Below are 15228 nucleotides of genomic sequence, written 5' to 3'. Positions count from 1 at the left end.
GCTGAACCCATGTGGTGATTTACAGCCCAAACACAGAGCTTGAAAAAGAAAACATAAATGTCTTGAAGAAAAAAAATACCTCTATCTACTCTCATTTCAGTAAACCTAATGCTTCCAAAAGTCACATTGCACACCACCAAGAACATGTAGTAAACTTATTCTGAATGTTGTAGTCGTGAATACAGTCTCAATTAAATTAAAAGACATCTGGAGATAGTCAGCGATCCTAGTCAACTGTTGAGTTAAAGAGTTAAATGTTTTCTAGATTAGAGCTTCCTGAAATGAACTGTGCACTGGGAATGTTGTTGAAATGCAGATTATGATTCAGCAGCTGGGGAGGAGGCAGCTGAGATTCTGGGTTTCTAAGTGTCCGGGTGATGCTGATGTGGCTGGCTCACCCATAAGGGAGTCCAAGACCCTCTACAGAGCTGGCAGGAGAATGCAAAATAACAATATTAACTTTGTTCAATAAGATAAAGTATATGGGAAAACTATAAAGCCCCAGACACAGGCCCCATATTATATTAATATTTCCTTTTTTCTTCAGTCCCTGGACTGTGTATCTATCTACCTGGCAGGCAAGACACTCCACAGTTAACAATGAAAAACAAAGGCTCATTCTTACCCCAAATCCACCTGTCTCCTATCTAAAAACATACCACCCACTGAAACGTTATTTGAGATTTGTGAAACTATAAAAGCTATGGTTATATGTAAACAAACACGAATGAAGAAAAATGGGTATATGAATGGGAGGTGATGAGAAAAAGCTAGCAGAAAAGAATCAAAGATCATTTGCATTAATGAGGGAAAACCCTGTATGGTAACCTATTTGTTTTTTGCTTTCAGGCTGGTATACTCTAGTCAGGAAGTGTTCGTATATTCTCTACATTAGTAAATAAAAGAACTTATATTTGATGAACAAAAGATATGAATAAATGAATTCAATATACTGTAAACTACCTTTTATTGTTGTGGTTGGAACGGGGATTAGGGCAGATAATGGCTACAAGCCATTACTGAACACCTACTACATAAAACTGATTTACATGGATCATATCATTTAACGTCCACTCAACCTTGAGTAGTCAGTACAGGATGAAAGTACGCATTTCACAGTTGATGAATTTGAGGCTCAGAGAGGTTGTAGAACTTTTCTAAATTTATACATTGGCAGAAGCAGACTTTCAAATCCATTTTTCATTGTAAGATTTCAGAGTACCAGTCTAATACATCGAAAACTATACATAAATGTTTTGATGTTGGGTAAGTATTTTGAGTACTTAGAAGAACTATAACCACTAACAAGTGAGTTTTGACTGGGAAAGGCCACATCGAGGACAAATGCTTTTCAAGTTAATTTTTTAAAAATAAAAACATCTATGTAAACATGGAAACTTTAAAGCAATGTCTGAAAGTTACAAAATGAAAAGTAAAATCTCTTTGGCCTCTCTTCTAGAAATGGCATCGTTGGGTCAATGATTCAGAATCTCTGGGGATGGAGTCCAACACCAATACATTGTAGAAACAGTTCAGGTGATTTTAAGGAACGAAGAGGATAAGAACTGAGACCTAGATGGATGATCTCTAAGAGCAAATCCTTCATACTGAGGCTGTGGTCACACAAATTATTCGATTTGAAGGTTTGTTCGCTCCTTTTTCAAAGTTACTTTGAATCTACCAGCATTTATTGAAAAAGTGCAAATGAAAGTATTTTCCGCTAACTAGTGGGTGATATATTTGAAATCTCAGAATAAAGTTGGTGAACAGGTCAGGTCTGTATCCACCTGTCTATGCTCCCAAGCAGAAGTATCATGTGTCTGTGAATCACAAGACCTGGCTGGCTGGCTGCTTCTGGCATGTTCACTGAATCCTAAATCTGCAGCCAGTAAAAAGGACACAAATAAAGAGTTGTTTTTCTTTTTAACGTTCTTGGATGGAAATTTCTAGTGTTCTTCCTAGAACCTATAGGAAAATTGATATGCACTTTCATGGATTTCTAATGGCTTCCGGTTGGGTGCCAAAATGTCATGGACACTGTCCTAGTCTCATTTAACTTCTTTGAGCTCAGCGATTGGAAATGACATAGTGGTTTGAACAGAAAACCATTGCCTGGAAAAGCAAATGGAAATATATAGTAATTTGTCAAAATCTCCTCGATGGCCTAAAACTGAAGATAATTTGTTTACCATATAATTTAATAAGAAAATTATCAATGGCTATAGTTCTTAGAATAGCAAAGATCAGAAAGAACTTCCCCTCACCCACCCCGTCCCGAGTTGCAGTTAGTAAAATTTGGCTGAGAGATTAAATTCACCTTGTTATGTGAACACTGAGCATGAAGGAAAAAAATTATAGCCGATCTGCTGCCAGGTGGCACACTTTTTAATCTTTGCTGGCTTCCCTTAAAAAACAGGATACTTTTTTAAAAATCAGCCTTGTCTTCAAATCTCTGTGCAATAGTCACCCTGGATACACAAAATTAAGGAAAAAAGGCCGAGTTAAGGCAGTGAAGCATGGATGTTGTTGATTGAAACTTAGACATAGGTTCCTTTTTATTCTTCGATCAAGTAGGTAACATTTTTTAAGGAATAATTTTCTTTCCAGCATGAAGAAAGAAGACATAGAGTATATTAAAATATAAAATCAACTTGTGTATCAGTGACTACTCATGGCTTACTTCAATGAAAGATTGGTGTTCTGGATATGTAGGATTTTAAGTCAAGAATGAAGAAATTCTGGACTGTAGTTTCTAGAATACATGTATCCAATTCCTAGATTACAGTTTCTTGAAAAGTATGAAAAAAAATAGAAAAGTATGACTGGTCAAGTAGATTGACACTAATGACAATTTTCCCATTTCAGGTTCCTGCCTGTAATAAGAGGATGGCCATACATTTAGATATAATGTCAATTGTACCTTGAGGTAATAAGAAACTTAAACCCCAAACAATTCAAAATATGAAATCATTAAAACAAGAACAACAAAAAAGAATTCACCATGAGAAGACTATGAACTATCAAAACTAAAACAGCAGCAGGATTCTGACTAAACCTAATTTATTTTTAAAAACATTTTAAATATATTTCTCGTATAGAGCTGCACAGGTCTTTCAAACTCCTGTTTTGCTTAAACGCTCTATAGTGTGGCCCTGCAGCAAACATTCAGAAGACAAAGGTAGGATACTCTATCCATGCCACAACTATAAAAACCCCGATTGGTTTTATTGAAGTGAGCCACAGCATAGAAAATGGTGACAAGAAAGTGATGTGCCCAAGTGAAAGAAGACAATGTAGCAATTCAGAGGATTGCTCCTCCCACTTCCAGGGAGAAAAGGATACTTTCTATGATTCTTTGCATGATGGTCTCCCAACAAGCCAAGGTTTTCCGTAATATCTAACTCTGTCATCTAACTGGCAGGTTTAAATAATAACATCACACGTCTAGCCCACCAACTTGATAGCACAGCTTATCATTTCCTATCATATATATTGATTTGAAATCTTGAAGATTTGATATTAAACTGACCTGAGAGATAAATTTTTTAAATACAATTATTGAACAATTGGAAATGCAAAAATATATCACAAAGTTGTGTTAGAAATCATTCATTTGGGTGAAGGAGGTAAAAACAAAAACAAAAACCCTGAAAAATAAACAAAAAAAAATCATTAATTCCATGAATATTTATTTATCATGTACTATGTGCCAAGCACAGTTATAAGCCCTGTGGAAATATTCTTGCTGTCAGTATAGCTCTAGGATGCTTTTTAAAAATAAAATTTTAATTTAATTAATAATCCTTATTCATCATTTAGCTTGCCAAAATTTAAAAGAAAGAATTTATTCACAAAAGCATGGCCTAGAATGCATAAAATGAGAATATCTCGGTGTGACATTTTCCACTTTCTGGAACCAAAATGTTAATGTCAGTGAAATAGAGTGGTTTGAAGCCGTCAAGTTGAAAGTGGCCAAATATGGTAATATTCCCGCTTCTCTAAATAGTTGATAAAGAAGATCAGCATGGTCTACATTCTCACAAAACATGTATTTTAACCACTTAAAAATATGGAAGCTACTTTGAAAATGTAATTATGCTTTATAGATCATGGGAGAGAGTATAAATACAGGAGTTCAGGTATTCATAACTGGATTGGGGAGCAAGTGTGCTACTACCAGGTGGAAAAATATTTGGAGCAGCACAAAAATCTTGAGACCCATCGCAGGAGGGTAGTGAGAGAAGTAAAGGGGATAGATAAATGTTGGGTAGGGCAGAGTCCCTACAAAAGGGACTAAAGATTAGGCTAGAGGGGAGGACATGAGAGTTGACTTCCTGACACAAAAAGCTGGCTTGCAGATCCCTTTTCTCCTTATCTGATGTTTCCAACCTCTCTGCTTTCCCAGATCGATCAGATAAGAGTGACTATTTTCTTCATCCTATTCTTGAAACCCTTATATTCTTCTTATTGTTCCTATCAATTATGTGTGTTCCCGCAATATTTAACCTGGCTGTGGTAAAGAAAGAAAATTGTTTTGAGTTATTTATTCTTTGTCCTGATACAACAGATGAGTCACTTAAATTTGAAGAGGACTTAGCTTCTCTTTGTAAAATGAAATGTTGGGTAACATACCAAATACAATAGAGCCTGCAAGTAACAGTAAACCTGGCTGTAACTGGCTTAAATAGCCCAGATTTTTTGGCTCATGTAACTGGAAGTCCAGAGATTGACTGGGCTTTGTGGTTAGTTTAATTAAGTAACCCCACCTCCTGTTTTCACAATTCTTCTGGCTATGTTGTCTCTGAGTATTGGCTCACCCTCAAGGTAGCATTTTTCTTGATGACAAAATGGCTACAGAATTTATAAGCTTCACATCCCCATTGCACAAGATAAATAATAATAAAAAAAAGGGTGTCTCTTCTGTCGCTTTTTTTTTAAACAAAGAATATTTTTTCTAGAGGTTTCCAAAAAACATCCCTCCTTGTTGGCTTAGACTGATCCCATTCCAAAGCCCAGTGCTATTGTATTCATTTGGTAAGGCAGCTATAACCAACTACCACAGACTAGGTAGCTTAAATAGAAATTTACTTTCTCACAGTTCTGGAGGCTAAAAGTCCAAGATCAAGGTGTCAGTAGGGTTGGTTTATTCTGAGGCCTCTCTCTTTGGCTTGTTGTTTTCTCTCTGAACATGTCTGTGTCCAAATGTTTTCTCATAAAGACACTAGTCATATTGGAATAGGACCCACCCTAATGACCTGATTTTTGACTTAACACTTTAAAGACGCTATCTCCAAATACAATCGTCTTCTGTGATACTGGAAGTTAAGACTTCAACATATGAATTTGAGGAGGACTCAATGCAGCCCACAATATCCACCTAATGTCAAAGACCTGGTTGAGTAGATTGGCTTAGGCTGTGATTCTGAACCAGTGAGATCATCCCCACTGCCAAGTTAAGTCCATCACCAAAACACATTGGCAGCATCAGAGGCAAAGACGAGGTGAAAATTCCGCTGTCAGAGGGAGTCAGCAACCAGCAATGCTCACTATAGGAGAATTGTGCTATGTGATTGCCCAACTTCTAGCTCTAAAGATATCATCTGGATGTCTTCTAGCTCTGAAACTCAATGATTCAAAATTCCAACTATTTTTCCTCATAATGTACTATAAAAGTTAATTCAATACAAAGCTTTGATGACAGCAGACCAGAAATAGAAGCCAGCAGAATGACATCCTCTTAGAGGTATGGGTCTATTACAACATTTTTTTAGAAACTGTTTATTTTCCGTCAATCTTATTTCCATTTTGTTTAAGAGTTTGTGGAAGACCAGCTTAAGTCCACTCAGTGGTTGTTCCTACCCATTCAGTGGCCTGAGCAGTGGGGGCTACAGACCAGTCTTCAGTGGCGGCTGAACACTCCAGTATTCAGTAGGAAGCTGCTGAAAAGGCAGAGGGCACATGTACACCTTCAGACCAGCCTGCGACTTTAGGCCGCACAGCAGTGAACTCAGGAGCTGGAGCTGTCCACTCACCCTGAAATTCCTCCTTGGTCACAGCTTTTTCAATACTGGCCTAGTCTTCATTTTCAATCTCTTCGGGGTCTCTGTAGAAGTAGAGCTCAGGCATGACCTCCCATGGGTGTTCATGGAAGATGATGCCACACATGTGCAGAACTTCCCAGGCCGACATCCACCGCATACACCAGCAGCCCCACTGAGTAGGCTCCCTCGTTGTTGCAAGGGATGGCAATGTCCACATAGCTCAGAGGAGAGTCTGTGTTACATAGGGTGGTGATGTGCAGGTTACCATAAGACACCTCTGTGAGAGGCTGGTCAGCCCTGGGATCGGTAACTATCAGAAGTCTTGGTTCCCTGCCTGGATCTAATTAGTGAAGGTCCCAGGAGTGAAGCGGCCAGCCAGCAATAGGAGTGCCTCCAATGGCAGCAGCAAACTTCACCTCACTGGCCAGTATTCCTGGATAATGCGACACTGACATCAGCTGAGTTTTCGATGGCAACAAAAGCACGAGCTGCCAGCAGAAGCTTCTCCCAGGTTCTCTTCAAATTTATGATGCAGGTGCCGTCACTTTTCCTTTTGAAGATGTACTGTTCCATTTGGAAGTCAAGATTGGTGCCACCTAAGTAGGGCCCTGCTGCAAGGAATTTGAGGACATCCTCCTCCTTCATTTGCAGCACATCAAGCGCTCCGGACATCGTGACAATTTCCCTTTAAGTTATGTGAAAATCAAGAACACCACCATATGGACCTTTCTGGGTAGCACAGAAAAGCTCTATTACATCTTGATAGGGGCAATGGAAAACAAGACCATGAGCTCCTATCGCTGCGTATGGGGAGAGGAAAAGATGTCTCAGTATATCCTATATTTCATCATATTGAATATGAGACGAGTTCTATAAATGTCAAAAGGTACTGATAAATACAATTGACAGGAAAGCTCTTCAATCCTAATGATTATTAGGTTAAGCTGGGAGAAATTGATGTTAAAAATATTGGCAATTTCATGGTTCAACTAATAAAGACCTTTCCTAGTAGACTCTAAAAATGTGTGTTTTAAAACAAAGCAGCAAATATAAAGGATTTATGAAAGAAGAGATGTTTCAGAGCATAAATTCACTTTCAGCCTAATGGCCCCTATAGATTCCATTTATAATGCAATATAAAATGATGATAATGAAAATGTCAATTGATAGAGAAAAGGCTTAATTATATACCACACAGTTTGACTTCTATATCTAAGGAATATATAATACATCTAAGAACAGTCAAATGAACTAACAAAAATTGTAGCCTTTTTTTTTTAGCCTTGGTTTTCTTAGATATCTTTCCCTATTTATACTAACTGAATCCCAAACTATTCAGGGGAAATATGGTTTTCTGAGTTTTATATAAATTGTAGAAAAATGATTCTGCTTCCTAACCTTACTTTCCACCTTCTCAATCTTCTAATTTTATTGGCACTGAAATCCTAAGACTAATTTGATGGGCTACTTGTTTTGTTTGGACCTCAGGTTAGAATTAAACAAAAACAAAAACAAAAACATTTTAAGCTATATATTCAATGTCCCAGGTAGGCCTTAATGTTAAAGAAAAATTGGCTCAGACCACATGAATACCACAAATTTCTTATAATATTATTGTTGGTTTAGGCTTTCGTCTAATTTTCTTTCCCCCAAGTGTGGGCAGAGATTTAAAAATGTCAGAATTTTTTCTTAATAAAGTTATTTTACAGAAATTTTGTGTTGAAAATGTTTCTGTTTATTTTAATACCTTTCCTTTTAAAATTGCTTTTGATAGGATTTTCAATGATAAGGGAAAATTAGAAGGCTCCCCAAAATATTTCTTATACATTTCCAATAATAAAAACATCACTTATGGCTCCTCTGTAGAGAAGTTATTTAGATGAGTCTCGGTGAAAGTTTTTAAGTTTAGATTGCTTTGTTTATTTTACATGTCATGGAAGAAAAATATAATTTTATCTGCACAGAATGTAGAAAACTTTAATTTCTTATATATTTATGCCACAGAGCAAGACTATTAGTTGTTAATCAAGTTTGGGGGCAGTGCTGTTGGTGGAACAATGATTAAAACACAGGATAATTCTATTTAAGAAAATAAAGGAATGTCCTCTTTTTTTTTTTAACATTTTCTTTAAGGTGATCTCTAAAAAAATTGCTATTATTCAAGGACTAAGTTTGTTGAAGTTTAATTACTTCTGTGGTTATGATTATTAGAGACAAAATGCAAACATCATCTTTTTTCCTCCACGTAGACACAAATGCTAGCCAGCACTGCAGATCACTGTGGGAGGGGTCATCTTGCAATTAAATAAGAGTAAGGAGAATGTTCTGAAGTAATTTCTAGTTTCCCTCTCATCATTCTCCCCCCATACCTTTTAAAAAATTATTAAAGCTAAGAATGAAAGTGATTTCAGTAGAGTACAATTCTGGGCTTAAATAAATTAGCTGAAGCATAACAGAGATGAGCATTTGGATTTAGCTTCAAGTATGAAATGGACATGTAACCTGGAAATAGGTTGCTCTAAAAAAATCTGAAGATTTTATTTAATCGCAAGCTTAAAATTAGTTGAAGTATGATATGTCTGGCTACCTTGTACTACAAAAACAGAAGTACAGTTGCAAGATCGTGCCAAGTAATATTCTCACCAATCTATGAACTGGTCAGGCCAAACCTGAGGTATCTTAATAGTGAAAATTTTAGGAGTGATATTCATAAAGTGAAGTGGATGAGCAAATCAGAGCACTGAGTTGTGTGATGAACAATATGTAGAATTAGAATTAGAGATTCTAAGACTGAAGAAGACTAAGGGTGAGAAAATCACTAGGATTCAGTTAGCATCTCATTGTGCCAGAAATTGTAATAGGTGCCTTCTAGAACATGCCTTAATTCTCAGAATAATCCTATGCTGTAAAAATTATTATCTCCAATGGCTCTGTGTAAGAATTATCTCCAATGGCCCTGTGTGGGAAGATTCTTCAGTAGTCAGGTAGAGAGTTGTGAGTCTAACTCCTGGTTGTCTGATATCAAAGCCTGTACTTTTCTTACCACACCTCAGGCTACCATCATCTGCATTAGGTTCTTCATAAATTATGTGTCAAGACTTGCTTCATTCAACCCTCTGTTCAGCACTATTTTGGGCACCTGTAATATACGAGGCACTGTGCCAAGAATTCTGCCCCCACAAAAGCTTATGACTTCTTAAAGGAAATAAAAATATGCACCTAAATAGCTGTTATGCAAGATGGAAGGTACAGTTAATATGCTTCAAGGGAGGAAATATTGCTACTGAAGAAAAATTGTGGCATTTGAACTGGACTTTGAAAGACAGAGGAATCTGGTTGTGCTAGAAGGGCATGCCTGACAGAAAGAACAGTATGCTCATAGGAGAGTGAGTTGCATGTGTAGGAAACATCAAAGAGCTTAACGTGACTCTAGTGTAGAGTAGGAGAGATTAATGAAAAATAAGTTGGAGAGATTAACTGACCTAGATGTGGGAGGGTCAGAAATGCCAAGCTAATGAGTTCCGTGTTGTTCTGTAGGCGATGAGGAGCCACAGTTGATTGCTTTCTTAAAGTAGAGCAATGACAATGGCCTCCAATGTGTTTTTGTTTGTTTGTTTGTTTTTTGGTATAAATACTTTCTGCAGAGCACAAAACAAGGAGGAAGGCTTTTGTGTTTCCAAAGGTAAGATAAAGAGAGTCTGAGTTACAGTATTACCCAGCCTTTTTTTTTCTTTGTAGGACAACCCAACCCTCATACATCCCACCAAACCTCTGACCCTTCAGAAGGAGTCTTGACCTACCTACCCCTCTTTGCCTTTTTCATTCTCCTTTGCCTCACCTCGTTTCACTAAGCAAAATTCTTAGCTTCCTTGCTTATACTTTCACGGCCTCATATATTTGAGCTTCGTTCTTACTTTTCTGGTATTTGGACACTAGTTTTCTCCTGTGTACTCTTCTCTGACTCACTTTCCATCCTTGAATTATTCTGTCATCTCAGGTAGGCTAATGATGGCTTCGTCCTGGCCTTATTCCTGTAGAGCACAAGCCAGCACATATTGGTCGGGATTTGCCAATGAGAATAGAAACTACTCTACCTAGTTTGGGTAGGAAAACAAAATTTTAATTTAACAAAGGAGGTTTGATATCTCCTGGAATCACCAAGAGGGCTAGAGAGTCAGGCAGAGAGGCTCCGCAGCCAGGATCCACGCCCACATCATATTAAGGGCTGCTGGAAGGGAGAAAGCACTATGGCTACTGAGCACAGACATTACAACCCAAACCGATGGTTCTGGGCATTCAACTTGAGAAATTTCACCAAGAAGGTTCTGGATGAGTGATGCCTTTTCTGTGTCAATGAGTTTGTTGCCATTCTTGTAAAGTGTAAGCTTGTAAGGGCTCCTACCTCTTACAGTTAGTGGTTCATTTCTAGAGTGAAATCTTTGTGATTATCTGATTGGTGAAGCCTAAGTCCTTGCAGAAATGGATGCACCATGGAGCGAATAAAAGTTGAGCTTCAGGACCCCTCAATTGCACAGACCCCTTCTGCGGCCCTGGAAGAGTCCTAGAAATGTCATAAATTTTGGAAAATTTCCAAAAGAAAGATTCCATAGCTTCGACCCTGCCTTTCCCTGTCACACTTGCTGAATTTAACACATTATCAACCATGAGCTGTGAAGTTTAAAGAAACTTTTCTAAACTATGAATAAAAGAAATATATTGACTCATCCTGCTAAAGGAAAGACTAAAGTATCTTATAATATTTTTATAAAAAATATCACGAAATCATTGTCATGGGAAGAAGCAAAGGATATGCAGCTAAAACAATAAAGAAAAAGTATTAAAGAGGTGCATTAGGCAATTAATTTTAAATTTACACTTTTTCTGGGTTTGTGATGGTTGTGATACTGGTCAGCTTTTTAAAATTTGTATTTTTTTTCTCAATCTAAATAAGTACTTAATTTTTAACCTAATTTTAGTTCATAATTTTGTTGTTTTTTTCTTTTTTTTTCTATTCTGGAATATGAAGCTTTTTAAAATTAAAGTATAGTTTACATACAACATTATATTAGTTTCAGATACACAGTATAGTGATATGACATTTATATGTCTTCTGAAGTGATCATCACAATAAATCTAGTAATCACCTGTCACTGTACAAAGTTATTACTATATTGACTGTATTCCCTCTGCTGTATATTACATTCTCATGACTTATTTATGTTATAACTATAAATTTGTACTCTTAATCCCTTTCACCTTTTTTGCCCATCCCCCCATTGGCAACTATCTGTTTGTTCTCTGTATCTATAGTCTGTTTGTTTTGTTTGTTCATTTGTTTAGTTTTTTTAGATTCCACATATAAATGAAATCGTGTGGTATTTGTCTTTCTCTGACTTATTCCACTTAGTAAGACGTTCTAGGTCCATTCATATTGTCACGAATGGCAAGATTTCATTCATTTTATGGCTGAGTTGTTCCTTTTTTTTCTTAAAGAAGACCTTCACATTGTATTAGCCTAAAGTGCTACAAAACTAGGAAAGCCACTGGCTGAATCCCTGAATCCTGACTAAAGAGGCTAAGAGAGCTGTGGAAAATTCCCTAAACATCGGAATGGTGTTTTAAACATGCTGGGTGGCCTCAAACATGATGAATGTTCCTCCCATTGTGTTTGAGCACATGTTTCACTCGTGAGAACAGTACCTCTCTTGAGGAAATATACTCGAATTGGTATTGGAAAAGGAGTGGAGAGGCAGGAATACAGAACAGAAATATTGCATAGATATGGTGAGATATTGGACGGTGCATAAGAGATGAATGATCCTGATGATCAGCATAGATCGTTATCAGGATGATGATGCTACTAACCAGGACAGAGATTTCAGAGATGGTAGAGGCTAAGGAAGGAAGACAGAGAGTTTGCTTTTGAACTTTCTAGGACTCAAATTGAATAAGTCTCCGTAAAGTCTAAGGTTAGCAGACCTACTACTATTAATTCACTATCTCCTTGTGCTGGATGAAGGGTAGTGAAAATGACTTATAAAATATAACTTAACAGCCAAAGGAGGAAAATAAAGTAACCAATTTAAAAGAATTTCAACAAATGTAACTGAAGGGCATGTGTAGCTAAAAGGTATATTAAGGCAAATGCCACTCTGACTAAATACCAGAGGTACTGCTGATGTTAAACAAATTTTAACCTTTTACTCTCAAAAATGGCAAAAGTAGAAAAAAATCACCCAAACAAAACATAATTGGCTTACAGAAACAGTTATAAGAACAACTATTTATAAAGGGCTTACTATATGCTAAGTATTGTAAAAAATAATTTATATGTATTACTTTCATTATTCCTTATAACAACCAGTATGATAGTGTCATTATTCCTATTTTACAGAGGGATAAACTGGGTCTTTTTTAAAATTAAATTTGTTGGGATGACTGGTTAATAGCATTCTGTAAGTTTTGAGTGTATAATTCTTTAATACATCATTTATGTATTGAACTGTGTGCTCAATACTAAAAGTCTAGTCTCCTTCAGTTACTATATTTTTGACCCTTTTTACCCTCTTCTTCCTTCCCTACCCGCCCTCTTCTTCTCGGGTAACCTTCAAACTGTTATCTGTGTCTATGAGTTTGTTTTGTTGGTTGGTTTGTTGCTTTCTGTTTTACATCCCACAAATGAGGGAAATCATATGATTCTTGTCCTTTTCTGTCTGACTTATTTTACATAGTATACGTTGTCATACTTGGCAGTATTTCATCCTTTCTTATGTCTGAGTAGTATTCTATTGTATATATGTATCATTTCTTTATCCAATCAGTCCTTGAAGGACACTTATGTTGTTTCCATGTCTTGGCTTATGTGACTAATGCTTCAGTGAACATAGGGTAAACTGAGTCTTAGAGTGGTTAAATTTTCTGCCAATTTGAAAACAGTTGTCTGAACTCTAAAATCTGTACAAGAGCATGTAACCAGAGCATTACATTGCTTTTCAGAATTCAGCTATTCTGCATTCATTAATTTGCTGGAACACACCTATTGAAGAGAGCATTTATGCAAACATATGTGTTAAGTTCTACCATAGACAATGGCTCATTCAGAGTTGCACAGAAATAAATGACCAAGTAGATTGGAATCCTTGTAGAGCTTGTTTAAGGGAAGCAGCACAACTTAACATGAGTTTGTCTGAAAAACAGAAAAAGAGAAATTATTTTTATGTTATGGATTATATTCAGTCCTTCTTTTTCTTTCAGATTTCAGATGAAAGACTTAAGCAGCTGCACTCTATGGAAGATGGGACCAGGAAACTATGGGCATCCTTACCCAGCGCTTGTCTACAGGAAGATAGTTACACAGGAGTAATGACACAGTCTTATATTCCCAGTCCAACTGAGGCAGAGAAAAAAAAAATCAAGATAAGAGAGACTGCAGGTTAACCGTTTTCTTTTCTCATTCAGTCAGTACAAACATCTGGATATCTCTATGCAGATTAACCATAACCCAATTTTTAGCCCTTTTAATTTCCTTCATTTTGTTTACCACAATTATTTTTCTTATTTCTTTGCTGATTATCTATTTCCCCTACAGCCTGCATTTTTTTTTTTTTTTTTTTTTTTTTTTCCAGAAATAACATCACCCAAACAGGATAACATTTGATTTTTGGAGAGGGGCAAAAAATCTTAATTTTTGTAGTTATAAAGCACAGACATAGTACATAAATAGAGACTAAATATATCTATGGTCTTAACATTTCATGGTGGAGGTGGTTAGGGGGAAAAAAAAATCTAAAAAGTTTCCTTGGGGGGGTGATAATGAAAAGAAAGGTAGAGAAAGACTATTACAGGAATTGAGCTTTAGGAGGGCAGGAGCTGTAGACTCCTTATAGATTTAGTCCCAACGTCTATAATGTCTTGCACAGAGAAAGGGTATGATAAGTATTTTGAGGAATCGATCTTTCATATGTCTTATTAATGACAGATCACATTTCACATAGTGTTGTCACTCTTTTAAAAGAGGGAGAGAAGATTTGAGAAAAGGGAATTTTTTTTTTTCCTTAGGGAAGCTAGGCAGGTGGGGCAAGGGTACATATATAAATTATCAAGGTTCAACTCAGAAGTGAAGTTATCTTCTCCATTTTTCGGAAAGCTGCTCTGTCATAGCTAGCTAGTGTTGACTTTTAGCTATCTCTATGCAAAATACTTAATTTTAAAACTGACACACATCAATTAAATCAGAATTTTTTTGTTATTCTCATGCTTTACCCAATGTCATTCCTGAATATTATTATATCTTCCACATAAGCTCAGACTTGAATTTGAGTTGCTCAGAGCCCTGACTGCCAAGGAAAACCTGTGAGTGGGTTTAAAATGTGGGAGAAGAGAAGTTCCGTGGCTTCCAGCCATTTCATAGTATCCATTCTTGACCAGACAGGCTCCATGCCCTGCCTCCTAACAGATTAATATTGGGGTCCAATTAGGTCAGGGTTGGGACAGCTGAAGATAATTGAGATAGTGGGTACTTCTTGTGATCTCTTTCTATTTCCCCAGCCCAAGAATATATATATATTTTTAGGTGAGACAACCCTTGGTTGACCTCACAGATTGCAAGAACTTTGTCAGCTTACGATCTTTTATTATCTATCTATCTATCTATCTATCTATCTATCTATCTATCTATCTATCTATCTATTACACCTATAGCACCTGGTCTTCCTAAGTGGTCTCCTATTCCAGTACTAACCAGGCCTGACCCTGCTTAGCTTCCGAGATCAGTACGGATCGGGCTTGTTCAGGGTAGCATGGCCATAGACCTAAGACTTCTTTATATAGCTTCCTCTCATAAAGCAAAGGTCACAACCTCATGATTCTGCAGAAAAAGAAGAAATGCAATGGTCAGGCCCTGGTGCTGATTTGTCCTCAACCTTATGCTTTAAGTGCTCACGGTCTCACAGGGGAACTTTCAATATGGGGATCTTTAAGGACATTCCACTCTTTAGTGTTGGCTTTGTATATCTCAGTCTCCTGTTCTATATACCGCAAATGGCACAAGATTCCCATGTGTTACTCATGTAGATGAAAACACTCTTAAAGGCATATTATACCTAAATAGAATTTCCACATATTAATTAGAATAGTTTCCAAGTAAAGCAATACAAATCACAAGGAATAGAAAATAACACTTTTAAAA

The 15228-nt window shown here is 36.8% G+C and overlaps 2 pseudogenes; both read right to left on the bottom strand.

Annotated features, from left to right (window-relative positions):
* Positions 1-5832: 5832 nt before the first annotated feature.
* LOC107517790 lies at positions 5833-6713 on the bottom strand (annotated as a pseudogene).
* An 8019-nt stretch (positions 6714-14732) lies between these two features.
* Positions 14733-14851, bottom strand: LOC118606761 (annotated as a pseudogene).
* Between the last annotated feature and the right edge of the window lie 377 nt (positions 14852-15228).

Source organism: Rousettus aegyptiacus, unplaced genomic scaffold (genome assembly GCF_014176215.1).
Source record: "Rousettus aegyptiacus isolate mRouAeg1 unplaced genomic scaffold, mRouAeg1.p scaffold_m13_p_1, whole genome shotgun sequence".
Lineage (NCBI taxonomy): Eukaryota > Metazoa > Chordata > Mammalia > Chiroptera > Pteropodidae > Rousettus > Rousettus aegyptiacus.
The sequence above is the reverse complement of the archived record's forward strand: the minus strand, read 5'-3'. Positions and strand labels throughout refer to the sequence as shown.